A 13807-nucleotide genomic window follows, 5' to 3' on the forward strand; every position below is an offset into this window, starting at 1 on the left:
CGCCACCCACGCAGTCTGTGGACTCAGAGCACCTTGGACAGCAACCAGACACTTTTAAAAAAATGCTTTTATCCTCTGTGAAACAGCCACTACAGGGAGCTGTCTGTTGGCACTACATTCCTGTGTGAGCCCAGACACTTCCCAGCCTTCAATCCATCCTAGAACCTTCTGAGCACCAGGCAGGGGCCTCAGGTCTTGTGTTCACATTTGTGCTTTGAATTTGCAGCCTCCAACCCAAGCTGGAGTGCACAGCACTGAGAATTCCTCGCCTCTTCCTCTGAGCCACATGTCTCCAAATTGCCCCAGATCCCTCTTTTCAGAACATCCTCAAGGAGCCCTGGTCTCAGCTCCTGGTTTAGGAGACAGGGAGGAGAGAGATGGTGTAAAGTTCTTTCGAATCTATTCATGCAATGGGTGTTTTCTGAAGTTATAAAAGACACCTGTATTACACGAATCTCCCCAAGCCTCAGTTTATTCATCTGTGAGGTGGGTGGAAGGATGGGGAAAATAGATGCACATGAAATCAACCCCTTAGAAAAGTACAGCTCTGTGGCTTGATGTTTGTCTGCCAAGCAACTGGGCAATCTCCTCCATCTGCCTTCTTCCTGTGTGGCTCTGGCCAAGTCCCTTTCCTCCTTTGGGCCTCAAATTGCAAAAAGAAGGGGTGTCCTGTCTTCAAGTTCTAGTTCAGCACTGGTGTTCTAGGATTCTGCACTGATGCAGGGAGGCCAAGTTGCCTCCTTCCTCCAACCCCTAGGCTGGAACCTGGGAGAGGGCCTGGGGAGGGACCAGGACTTCAGGGGTGGGGAGGAGGGTGTGGAGGGAGGAGGAGCTGTCCTAGCCAGAGTGTGAGAGACGAGTTAACAGCTCAATTGTTATTTCAATTACACGGATTATTTGAAAACAATGTTATGAGTTTCATCACTGACAACCCGGGGAAATGGCTGCCATAGCAACCAGGGAAAAGAATGGCACTGGCCAGCCAATCCAAAGTTCCGTCTACAGTCCCAGCTTGTTCAAACTCTTCTCCAGTGCCCCTCCCATCCTCTCTGAAAGGGGAGAGGCTTGAAAGGAAGAAAGGAAAAAAGTTCAAGTAGAAAGACTCTGTCAAAGGGGAAACTGAGGCCAGGGGAGAAGAGGGTATTAATAAGATTGTCTGCTGGTGGGGGAGGGGTGCGGGGGAGATGGCTCAGGGGGTAAGAATGCTTAGGATCTGAGTTCAAATTCCCAGGACCCATGTAAAGAGCTGGTACCTACTTCAAAAGCTGGGCATGGCCATATGTGCCTATTACCCCTGCACTAGGGAGAGGGGAAGCAGAGATGGGGAGCCCAAGAGCTCTAATGGCCGGCCAGCCACCCTAGTCAAAAGGGCAAGCTTCTGATTCAATACAGACCCTGTCCTAAAGAAATAAGGTGGAGGGGCTGAAGAGATGGCTCAGCGGTTAAGAACACTGGTTGTTCTTGAAGAAGACCCGGGTTCGAATCCCAGCACCCACATGGCAGCTAACAACTGTCCATAACTCCAGTCCCAGGGAATCCAACAGCCTCTTCTGACCTCCACAGGCATTGCACACATGGGTGCACTTGCCTACATGCAGGCAATACATGCATACACATAAAATAAAAAAATGAAATTTTTTTAAAAAAGAAATAAGGTGGGAATCAATAGAAGACTGCCAATGTCCTGTGGCCTCCAAGTATGCACACATGGGTGCAGGTGCCTGCACACTAACATGTATGCAACACACATACACACCACACACACACAGTTCCTTCTGGGCAAGGGCATGTCAGCTCACTGTACCCAAGTGCCCAGCACAGTCTTGGCAGACAGCAGAGAATTACAGGGATCCAGACATCCTGATTGACAAGGGGGCTCCTGAGACATATTTCCCACTCCCTGCTCACTGTCTGCTGCTCTGAGGGTACACATGGCCACCTCATCTCTCACTGCCAGAGCCTCCACTGGGCCAGAGTTAGGGTAGGTGGAACCTGAGAAGGTTCCTGGGGGGCTTTGAGCACGCAGAGCTCTTTCTTGCTGTCCCCTCAGAGTCACCCATGCAGACAGCTCCCTCAGTCCAGCCTTCTCCAAATAGGTGCCTGTAGACTCCAGAGAGCCCTTTGATTTGAGACTATTCCTTGCTCTCCCATCAGAAAGAGCCCATGCGATGCCAACTCCACTGAAACCCGATCCAAAAGCCCATTTCCTACCACGTTTGAGCTCAGTGCCCCTTTTGTCCACTCAGTGTCCCCAACCCCTTGCTGTTTCTCAGCAAACTCTTACAGGGGCTTCCTTCGGGCCAGGCACTGTGCTAAGCACCTCACAAATATTCACCTCATTTAAACCCCACCCTGTGAGCAGGGTCTGTGATTAGCACCTCCCTCTTACAGATGAGGAAACTGTGGTAGCCTGGTGATTTGTGCAGAGCCTGGCGACTTGTACAGAGCCTGGCAGCCGGGAGGAATAGCAAGGGATTGTAGGCCAGGCCAGGAGGCCCCAGAACCCAGCTTCTTGGCTGTTCTGATTCCTCCAGACAGAAGCTGGCCTCATCTCTCAGGACCCCTCTTCCTAGCACTTGCCCCAAGCTCATGCACCTCTCTATAGCTGCTCAGCAGGTAGGAGCTGGGCAGACAGGAATGGGGCCGGCAGCAGTCGGGGAGTTGAACCTTTTAGGAGTTAACTACTGCCCTCGTTGCCCAGAGTTCTGTTGTTCTGGAAGGCTGGAAGGCAGCATGTGGTTGGCAGCCACATCCTCCTACTGTGTGACAGGACACGGTGTCCACATCATCTCATTTGTCTCTGGTAACATCACCAACCTCATTGTACAGATGAGGAAACTGAGGGCATCAGAGGCTTCCCCAATGTCAGTTAGTCAATATGTATCAGGTGAGGACTAGTTTCTACCTCTGGCTGACTCTAGCTGATGTTAGTATAGGGCATGGCTCCTGTCTTCAAGTCACCAGTCAAGAGAGTTGATCTAGGTGGCATTAAAGGGCAGAGAGGGGGTGCTAAGACTGAGTGGATGGAGGGGCTCGGCAAAAGTTGGCAGGTGGGAGGTGACCTCGGCACAATGTTAGCTGGGACAGCTGTGTCTGGCTCAGCAGGTGAAATGCTATGTCAGGTGAGGAGACAGGACCTTGAGCACATCAAGTGAACGGTCTGGAGCTGACAGTGAGGTCATAGATAACTATTGCTGGCTTAGAAACCTTGCTCCCATCTTCCCTCCTTCAGTGGCCTCCTGTTGTGCGGTGAAACAATTTTCTAAAACATTTTCTCTAATTTGTGATTGTTTTCCTAACCAGAAGCAGTAAGACCAGCTTTTAGAAGCCTTTGAGCCAAGTCCAGAGGCTCTGCCAGCACTGTGGTGTCCACCATCAGCCCAGTCTGCCTACTAACCTGCTAGGCTCTCTATCCCCAAAGCCCCCTGAGGCAGTGGCCAGGTGGCAGGAGTGTTTCACAGGGCCCACATCCAGGGGCTTCTTTGCCAGGCGGGCAGAGTGGATGCAGAGACCCCGGGGTGGTGCCTCCACCTGCTGATTGTCACGCATGAAGGACATTGAGCACTACCATCCAGGATGGTAGTCATCAGGCTCCAGAAGGGGCCAGGCCTGAGCTGGGGGACAGGACTCTGTGGAGATATAGACTCCAAGAATTGACAAGGGCTAGCAGGAAGGGAATACCAGCAACAGTGGGCACTCAGTGAGGATTCACATGTTTGTAAAGAGGCGCCAGGGCTGTTAGGAACAATAGGGAGGAAGGCCTGCCCCCAAAAGACAGCCTTCTCCAGGAGCCAGGGCTTGGGTGTACCATGGGAGTTCTGGCTAGGAGCTCAATTAGGGGGCCTGGGGTTTGTGAGGAGAATAGGGGCTCCTGAGAGGACAGGAACTGATATAGGCTCCATAGAAAAGGGGGTGAGGGCTCTTAGGGAGGGGCTTGGGGAGAAATGTTGACTGTAAAGCTGTGGTAATCAATATATCAGTCCTCCCTGGAGCTAGCCTTGACTCCTCCAGCTGTGAGTGCAGCTAGTTTCCTCTATCCTGTCTTAAAACCTCCCCCTCACTCCTCAACTAGCCAAGTCCAACCAGCCATTTCATCAAGGCGCCTTTATGGAACACCTGCTGTGTGCCATGGGTGCTAATGGGAGGGGGAATCGAGTGCAAAGTGAGAAAGAAATGACCATAGGTTCAAGGTGACACAACCAGCTCAGGTAGACGTATGTGTGTGTGCACACACATGCACAGAATTCACAGGAAACAAAAAGGTCAAAATAGCGCAGTGTTAGCAGCTAACACTTCTAGAACATAGCTGCTCTCCAGGCCACTGTTCATCAGAACCCCTTCACGGCTAAGAGGATATAAAATCTCTCCAATCCCAATCTTCTAGGTTAAGGAGCCTGCTCCCACTGGCTTTTTAAGTCACTGTCTTTATTAACAGGCATCTCCAAATGTTTGAGTCAAGATCTCACCTGAGCCAGGCACATAGTATGCTCACAAGAAATGGTTGTGGATGGATGGGTAAGTTGATGAATTCATGGATGGATGAGAGTGGACAGGTGGGCAGCAAGAAGGTGAAAAATAAGATGGTGGTACATGTGTGGGTAGATGGCCGTGGGTAGGTGGATGGGAGGTGGGTGGGTGAATGGCAGGCAGTGGGTGGGCTGGCAGCAATGGGTGGACAATGTACCATTGGATATCTGAATGGAGGTGGGGTAGGCAGGTAGATGATGGGTTGGAAAATGATGGCAGGACAGACAGTGTAGGTGGGGTGCTGGTGGTAAATGACATCCTGGGATCTCCCAAGCACACACTCCCCTGATTTGATGACTGGACCACAGTTCACACACACACTTGACACCTAGGGTACAACCTTGTCAGATGTCCCTCCTTCCTGCACAGCACCTCTCACATCCAAGCTGCTCCCAGCCCAGTTGATCCTCCCTCCTTGGCAATTTTCCTGCTCTCCACCACCTCATTCAAGCTCCCCATGCCGCCCCCCACCCCCAGCCTGTCTTCTGGATGATTCCAATGCTCCTGTCCCCTGTGTCCTCTTTCCTTCAAGTCCATCCAAAAACCCTGCCAGCAGTGTGCTCTTTCTATGGCAGAACTCCAGTCAGTAACCTCCAGCAGCTCCCTCTCGCCTGCATTCCTCAGCCTGGAGTTCCACTCTGCTGAATTCAATGGAATCTTCCTTTCTGCTCCTTCCTCTCATTCTTCCCCTTCAGTTCTCTGTGCTCTGCTCACCTGGGCCACTAGCTCCCAACCAACCACTCCCCAAGTCTCTTTTGTCTTGCTTGTCATCTGTGCCCACAGCAAAGCCACCCTAGCTTTGACACACAGCTTCAGGATGCCCATGACATGTCCCCTCAACCCTGAACCAGCTGTATCCAATGAGACACTTCATTGAGACAAATTTCTAGAGCACCTAGTGTGTGCCCACATGGCTGACAGGGCCCTGTTGGCGGGAGGTACAGGTTGCAGGATGAGAAAAACACGGTCTTTGTCTTCCAGAGACCACAACCCACAGTGCAGGCATGTGTGGGCACACACCCATACATAGGTATGGAATTCAAGGGAAAAACAAGGGTGAAGTAGTGTAATCTGTGGTCAAAGCTTTCAGGACCCTTCTGCTGAGCCAGGCAGGCTTCTAGGACTTCTAGAACTAGAAGCATTCATCCAGTCCTCGCCACAAACCTCAGAGGTCAGAACAGATGAGCAAACCAAAGCCCAAAGGCTGGTTTCAGGCCGCAGGTCCCTCAGCTAGTAAGTGGAGGAGGAGGAGGTGGGATGGAGTTCTGGTGGTCTGGTTCCTGCCCACAACAGGACCCTGCAGCTGTGTAGTCAGGGGAATGAGGCAGGCTCCTCCTCCCCCACCCTCCTTCCACTGTACTGTAGCCACCACTCTGTCCACCGCTCTCCTTCCCTTCCTTTCGTTTAGTTGTGTTCTGAGACAGGGCTTCATGTAACCTAAGCTGGCCTTGAACTCCCTATGTGGTAGAGGATTATTACCTTGAACTTCTGATCCTCTTGCCTCCACCTCCCAAGTGCTGAGATTACAGGCTTGTCACACCACGATCAGTTTTATGTAGTACTGGGGATCAAAACTAGGGTGTCACACAAGCTAAGCAAGCATTTTCCCAATTAAGCCATATCCCCAGCCCTACCCCATTCCTTCCAGCTCAGAATCAAGGTTCATGAGAACAAACAGATGTGAAACTGGACCAAAGAGGGTAAAGACCCCACTTGCTCAGAGCCACTGCTGGTCCAGGGACAAGCTTGCTCTTCTCTGGGGAGAACCCCCACCTACAGCTGGCAATTGGTCCCTAGGGTCTTTCAACTCCAAGCACATAAGCCTGTTCACAGCTCCCCGTGAAGCAGAAGATACAAGCCAAGCAGCCCCTTGGCCCTGGGCCCTACCTATGTCTCCCTTCAGCTCCTGCAAGCCCTAATATACAATGTCAGTCCTCGGTCCTTGAAGGCCCCACTCAGGCCACAGTCCTCTGTCTGGACACCTGAATTTGCCTGGCTCATCACCTCTCAATCATCTTGTCTGTCCACTGACCTGGATCCACCTGGCTCTGCTACCTATCCATCAGCCTGCTTCAGCCCGTCCACCTTGTGTCCCTGTCTGTCTGGTGTCTGTCACTCTGCCCATCAAACACACAGTCCACCTCCCATTCCCATCCCCTGTACTCCAAGCAGTCTAATGACAACAAAGGCAGAATGGGGTCTTTGTGGTTGCCACTCACTTTAGCATTATGACATGCCTTCCTGGAGCGAAGATGGCAAAGATGGCTCCCTGGCACCCCCCCGTACCCACCCCTTCCCCAGAGGCCCCCAGCTGCTCCTTGCTGGGCCTATGTCAACAACTTAAGGGATCTGGTCAGCGCCACATGCCTCCTGCCAGAAATGTCCAGGCAGTCCCCAAGGAAATCACTGGACACGCTCGTGAAGATGTGTGTACAAGGATGCCCACGGCAGAACTGTTTGTTATAGCAAAAGATTGGAAGCAACCCAAGTGTCCAACCACGGGGGCTGGCCAAGTGAATTACGGACAGCCACACAATGGTAGGCTGTGCAGCTTTTAAAAAATGATGATGTGGCTGCCTATTTATCGAAATGGCAAGACACTCACAATGCATTACCCAGCGAAAAGGCAGGTTCCAGAGGCACGTGTGCAAAGCACCATACCATTAAAAAAAAAATCTATGTCAACAAGGACACCCATTCAAATAGTGGCCAAGAGGTAGTGGGATCATGGCTAATTAAAAGTGCTTTCAGTGATAAAAAAGACACACAGACACATGTGTATACATTTATACCCACAGGCATGCACTCTTCCTAGGAGCTAAACCACATACTGCACCCTCTGTCAGCATCCTCTCAAATGCAGATGGACTAAAGGTACTTCCTAGATGAAGAAACAGGGGCCCCAGCATCTGACTAGCAGCAGAGCTGGGCTACTGTAAACTCAGCTCTCTGGGGCTCCAGAGCCCAGTTTTTTGGTCAGCAGGTTGCTGTGTTTCTCTGAAACTCTTCTTTTAAGAAAAATAACATCTATGACTGAGGATGTAGCTCAGTTGGTGGAGTGCTTGCCTAACATGCATGAAGCCCTGGGTTCAATCCCCAGCATTGCATAAACCAAGCATGGTGGTGCATGCCTGTAATCCCACTACTCAGGAGACAGAAGCAGAAGGTTTTCCTCAACTATATAGCAACTTTGAGATCAGCCTGGGATACATGAGACCCTGTCTCAAAATAAATAAACAAACAAACAAAACAAAAACAAAAAAAGCAGAGCCAGCAATATGGCTCAGTGGGTAAAGGCACTTGTCTCTTAAGCCTGACAACCTGTGTTCAATCCTAGAAGCCATATAAATATGGAAGGAGAGAAATGACTCCACAAAGTTGTCCTCTAACCTCCACATGTGCACCATGGCACATGTACCCACACATATATCATACATATATAAAAATTTTTGTTTGTTTGTTTGTTTGAGACAAGGTCTCCCTGCAGCCCCAGCTGGCCTAGAACTTGCTATGTAGACTAGGCTGGCTTCCATCTCACAGAGATCCGCCTGCCTCTGCTTCCTGAGGGCTGGGATTAAAAGCATGTGTCACCACACCTGGCATAATATATATTTTTTAAAATTATTCATGTTTGAGTGATAAATAAATTATAGAACTAACAAGACCAGAAAGGAGGCTGGAGAACTATACTGGGCTGCACGTCCTTCCCTCCAAGCTCCTGCACTGACTCCCTGAGCTGGTGCCATAGACATACAGACTCCCGCACTGCTTGGCTCCAGGGCCCTTCCCAAGCCTACCTTTGATGCAATGGAGGCAATGCTGGCTTCATGCCATCTGCCAGGCTCCACAACTGGACTCCCAAGGAAGAGTCCACATCTGCCTCTGTGGAGTCTCCCCGGGGCTAGGCCAATGGCTTACGCTGCAGAGTTCTCGGTGGTGAAGTAGCCAGGGGTCGGGACGTCCTGTGCATAGCAGGAAGCCTGGCAGTGTCCTTGGCCTCTACCCACTGGATGCCAATAGAGACCTTTAACCCAGTGGTGACAAGCAAAAACATTTCTAGACATCACCAAAGGTCCCTTGGGGAGCGAATGTGGCCCCAACTGAGAAATACTGATCTAAGGTGCTGCAAGTGGTAACAAGGCAGCCAGTGGGGAAATCCAAGCTCTGATCTTTGGGTTCAAGGTGGGGCAATGCTGCTGTGCTTGAGTGCTCATACAGTCCTTCCCAGGTAGCACCTGATGCTGAGATTCGGGGGTCCCTCAAAACCCTCTTATGCTCTGGACTTGAGGTATGAGTACCCTTTGTCCTCGGTGCCTCACAGATCTGCATCCAGCCCAGTCCCTGCAAGGAGGTCCAAGCTTTTCGGCACTGTCCCCTGGGCATCTCCACTTACAGGTCCCACCAGCTTCTCACAGTCACCTGTCCCTAGCTAGTCCCTCCCACTCCTCACATTTACCACCTCCATGACCCAACGACCTCGTGAATAAGAAATGGGCATAACCCCGTTCCTGTCCTCTGTGCCCACCCAGCACTCTTGAGCCCTACATGTAGCATCAGTCCTGGACCTGGCTTACCCATCCATCCATATACCCCCAACCCCCTGGGTTGGGGTTAAGGCTTCAAGGAGCAAATGCCACCAGGTGGCTCCCTGCTAAAAATCTTCAGGGTCCCTGCTGTTCAAGGATGCCCTCCCAGTGCCTTTCTGCTTCCTGTGGCTCTCCAGCCCCACAGGACCTGCTTCTGCAGCCCCCTCCCCAAAGGTGGCTTATCTGTGACCCACCACCCTCCATGCATCCACTTTAGTCAGCAGGGCTTGCATCTCCCCACCCCACATTCTCCCTCCCTTCGGGACCTCTACAGCCTTGAGCCTGTAGCCTGCTTTCCTCTCCAGTTCCTCCCTCCTTCACAGGACCGTTATTCAATCCTGCAGGGCCTTGCCTCATTCCTTCTGAAAGTTTGTTGCCTTATCACGGTGATGAGACTGCTTAAGTGTCTGTTGGCCACCTTGGACCACTGGCTTACTGGTGAGGACTGGTCTGCTAGCTCTCTTGGCATCTTATAACACTCTATATATAAGTGCTTAGCATACACATGTAATTGTAATATTTTCAGCTGGATTATGAATGAATGGACAGCTACTACAGGTATATGGGTGGGTGGATGGAAGTAGGGAAGAGGAACTACTTGACTTGGGTCTTGAGGGCTTTTGAAGACCTTCGCGCAGGGCATTCAGAGGAGGAAGGGCAGGTCTGGCTGTATGCAGGAGTGTCGGGTTGAAGGCACAGTGGGAGATAAAGGAGGATGCAGACGGATTACAAGGACCTTGAATGTCACTGTGCAGACTCTGGACTTAATTCAGTAGGCGATGGGGAGTCATGGAAGGGTTTTAATCAAACAAGTGACGTGATCCCACCTGTGCTGGAGAGAGAGTGATGTTAGAGGGGACTGCAGTATGAGGGGACTGAAGGCTGGCGAGGAGGCTGCAACCATGGTTTAGGCTTTTTAAAGCTAGGGAGGCCTGAGCCAGAGTAGGGATCATGGGATGGGTCAGAGTCTAGGACCAAATGAATATGTGAGACCCTAGAATCTTTCTTCACTCTTGGCTGCTTAACTAGCCAGTTTCCACTTCCCAGGAGGCAAAGGAGGTCAGAGAGAGCCTGGCAGTCCTGACTCCACCCCCACATCATCAAGTGGGAGTACAAAGGAAGGAGAAGCCACTGCCTGTAGCCCTGTGGGAATTGAGGGTTATAGACCAAGGGATATTATCAATAATCACACGGTTTTCCTGTGGAGTGTCCTGTGTTCTGGCCATGGTGCTAAGTGCACAGATTTGTGCGTGTTTCATCCTCACAACAACCCAATGAAGTAGGCATCGCTAATTGTGTATTTCGCAGAAAAATACTGAGGCTCAGAGAGGCAGAGTAACTCATCCAAAGCCACACAGCCAACAAATCAGTAACCCAGAGGGCTCTGACTGCAGTGCTTGTTTGCCTAGCCAGCAAGTTATATACACAAATGGGGATGGTAGCAAGTGGATGGCTGAAGCCTTGTGGATCTGATGAGGAAGCAAGAAGTGCCCAGTCTCATATTGCCAGCAGGAAGGAGGGGCCTGGAGGAAAGACTTGGGAGGAAGGAATACCTCCAGGCTCCTGAACCTTCTGTACTTAAGCCCATATTCACAGACACAGGAAGGCACAGTTCCCTGTAAGAGAACCAAGCAAGGAATGGGCACTAAGGCCATCCTTAGTGGTAATAAAGCACGCTCCTTTGGGGGCAGGGAGAGTGTAGTAACAACATAGGCCCAGGACCCAAGAGCATAGGAAGCCTTTTTGCAAATTAGAGAGGTGTCCCTTCCTCCAGGAACATGCAGTTTGCCTTTAGGGCACCTGCCTTGTTGAGTGAAGCTTAAAATAGATTCCAGACCTTACTCTCCTCCTGCACAGAGTGCCTTCAGTCAACAACCTGACCAACTGTACAAGACACGCATACCGCCAACCTCCCTGTTCTGTCTCCTGCTCCCAAGTAGCCAATCTGAATGCAACATCTTCAGCAACAAAAAATGCCCGACTCTCACATACACAGAACTCAAACCATCACATAAACTTAACTTTCTGGTTAGCCTTTGCCTCCTCCATGTGAGAAAAGACAAGTCCTATAATGCTCTAATGAAAAAGTTGAGGTCAGAACCTGTCCTGATTTGGGGAACTGAGGGAGAATCTAGGCTTCCTCTAAAGAGAGCAGAATCAAAACACATGGTTCTAGGAAGCAGAGACACCCTGGGCATTGTCCCTGGCTCAGCTCTACAGAGGGATGGGCAACCCCTAACTGGGGTCCCAGCCCAGGCCCTCCTCAGGGCCTTCTTTTCCCTCTATCAGCATCCTCCCCTCCCCTCCCAGGACACACAGTGCAGCTGCTGCCCAGTTACATAAACAGGATATATTCTCTCTCTCTCTCTCTCCTCAGTACCTGAGGCTACATTTCCAATGGAGCTTCCTGATGGAAGAAAAGGGGGAACTCCAGAGAGGAAAGGAAATTTAATTGGCTAACTCCTCTAGTTGGTGTGTTAATTAAACTGGCCATTCCAAACTTTGTTAAGGCAGAGGAGACAGACCTGAGGTTCCTGCCCCAGCTCCAACCCAGGCCCTCACAGGGGCCTCAGAACACAGCGGGGTGAGGGCATAGAGAACCTATGGAGGTCAGGGACTGAAGTCCAGTCCTCTGTAAATTGTAGCTGCCAGAGACCATAACCATCCCACATGCACACACACACACACACACACACACACACACACACACATACACACACACACACACACACACACACACACACATACACACACACACTTTACATACATGTGCCCAGGGTCACAACACACTTTAAGAGCCAAGCTTTGTTTCCAGCATTTGCCATTTCAGTATCTCTGTCAAAGGCATTTAACTGCTTTTCTCTAGGAGCATGGAGATCTAACTTAAGGACCTCATGCTGCATGTAAGCAGGCATCGTCCTGTTCTGTCTCCAGTTTGAAGCCAAGAAACTGCTCTGTTTCCCCCAAGATCTACCCAACGTAGTTGGTGAGGTATAGAAAACAGGGTATCCAGGTTCCAGTTCTGGCTCCTGATAGCACTTGCCTGGTGACTCTGGCCTGCTTCCAGTACTTTAAGATGAGAAGAAGGGCAGCCCAGGTGGTCTGCACTGTGTCTGTGATCACCAATGCAGCAGACAAGGCCACCATGAGAAGCAGGTGCCCTTGGCTGAGAGAGACCTAGCTGGCCTAGAGGTGTTGTCTGGTTGTCTCCAAGAAGCACACAGACCTCCCACCCATCCCAGGAAGAATCAATCTTCAAAGGCTGTACTGGAAGGACAGTGACTGTCCCTTCCAGGAGGAATGGAAAAGAATGTCCCGGGAACTAGGAAAGCTAAGGGACGTGACAGGAGCAGAGAGAAGAGGGTGGGTGGACCAGCAGAGAGAGACTGAAGTAGGCAGAAAGAAAAGAGGAATTATCCTAGATGGGCAAAGACGGAAGAGGTCTACACCAGCCAAACCAACACATTCCAGAAAGGGATGTGCAATAAAGAGGTCAGAGTGGGCACTGGTGGGCAAGCATGGGGAATGCCGAGTGACAGCATGATGGTTGGGCATGGTGGATTAGGGTTTCAGGACAATAATGCTGAGCAATGGGGAAAGAGGAGGGAGGAGGAGGTGGTGAGAACCCACACCCCACTCCTGTGGCCCAACAGTGGTTACAGTTGCCAAAGCCGGCAAGCAAGCCGCTGCCCCGGTTGGACATTCTAGCCAGTTCCAGAACTAGGAGACCTCTAGGATGAAACCCCGGAGAAGCGAGGCTGGCATGCACAGCCTCTGGCAACACCAGGAAGAGTAGGAGTGAAGGCAGAGGGTTCCCTGCTGCGGGACTGTGGGAAGTCTAGGCCGACTGCTGGCAGCGCTAGGGTGCCCGCCACCAGGGGGTGCCCCTGCGGCTCGGGGAGCCCTCGGGGGACTCTGGTTTAGCTGCTCGCTGCACCCCGCAGGGTGATCTCCCGCAGCGCCCCAGCTGGGGCAGGACCCGGACCGGGCCACAGCAGGAGTGGAGTGGGGTTCCCAGGCTCAGGTGACAGGGGTAGGGACCATGTCCACTAAGGGTCTCCACAGACCACGCGCCTGCACCGTCCACGCCTCCTGGCTCCGAACCTGGGGCCCCGAGGGTCAGTCCCGAGTGGCACCGGCTTTGGACGTGAGGTTGTGAAGCCCGGTCCTTCTCCGTGACGGGGACAGAGTCCCCGGAGTCAGGTGCCCAGGAAGAGGGTAGAGCTGCCCCTCGCTCGCTGCCGGTCACCGGACAGTCGAGGGACGAGGGGGTCGCGCCGGCGGGGTCTCCCGGGTCCCCGCGGCCGGTCCGGCTCACCCAGCCCTGAGTGGCCACAGGCGTGCGTGTCGCCGCGGCCCGACCCGCACACACACCAGCGCGCACACGCTCCAGCCGCGCCGATCGCCCGGCCTCCGGGAGCGGCCGCAAGCCCAGCCTCCGGCTGCGCGCTGTAGGCGGCGGGGACGCCGGGGGTCCCGGGCCCGGGGTCGAGGCTGGGCTGGGCATCCCCGCTGCACTCCCGGCGCGCATGCCCCGTCCCCCGGAGCCGCCACCCCTGGCCTGCGGGGCATCCCCGAGCTTGGGGCACAGGGACAGCCACTCCGGGGCCGGGAGGTGGCCAAGGCTGGGCTCGGCGCCGGGGAAAGTTTGGACGTGGCAAAGTCCCCGCCGCCCCGCAGGGGAGGGGACGCGG

At 52.5% G+C, this 13807-nt stretch overlaps 1 protein-coding gene across 3 annotated transcripts in view; it reads right to left on the minus strand.

The window, feature by feature from the left end:
* Nucleotides 1–13807, minus strand: part of Cdh22 (cadherin 22) — a 128090-nt gene that overhangs the window by 113856 nt on the left and 427 nt on the right. The gene's annotated exons all lie outside the window — the stretch shown is intronic.

Source organism: Nannospalax galili, unplaced genomic scaffold (assembly GCF_000622305.1).
Source record: "Nannospalax galili isolate Female #2095 unplaced genomic scaffold, S.galili_v1.0 scaffold2227, whole genome shotgun sequence".
Lineage (NCBI taxonomy): Eukaryota > Metazoa > Chordata > Mammalia > Rodentia > Spalacidae > Nannospalax > Nannospalax galili.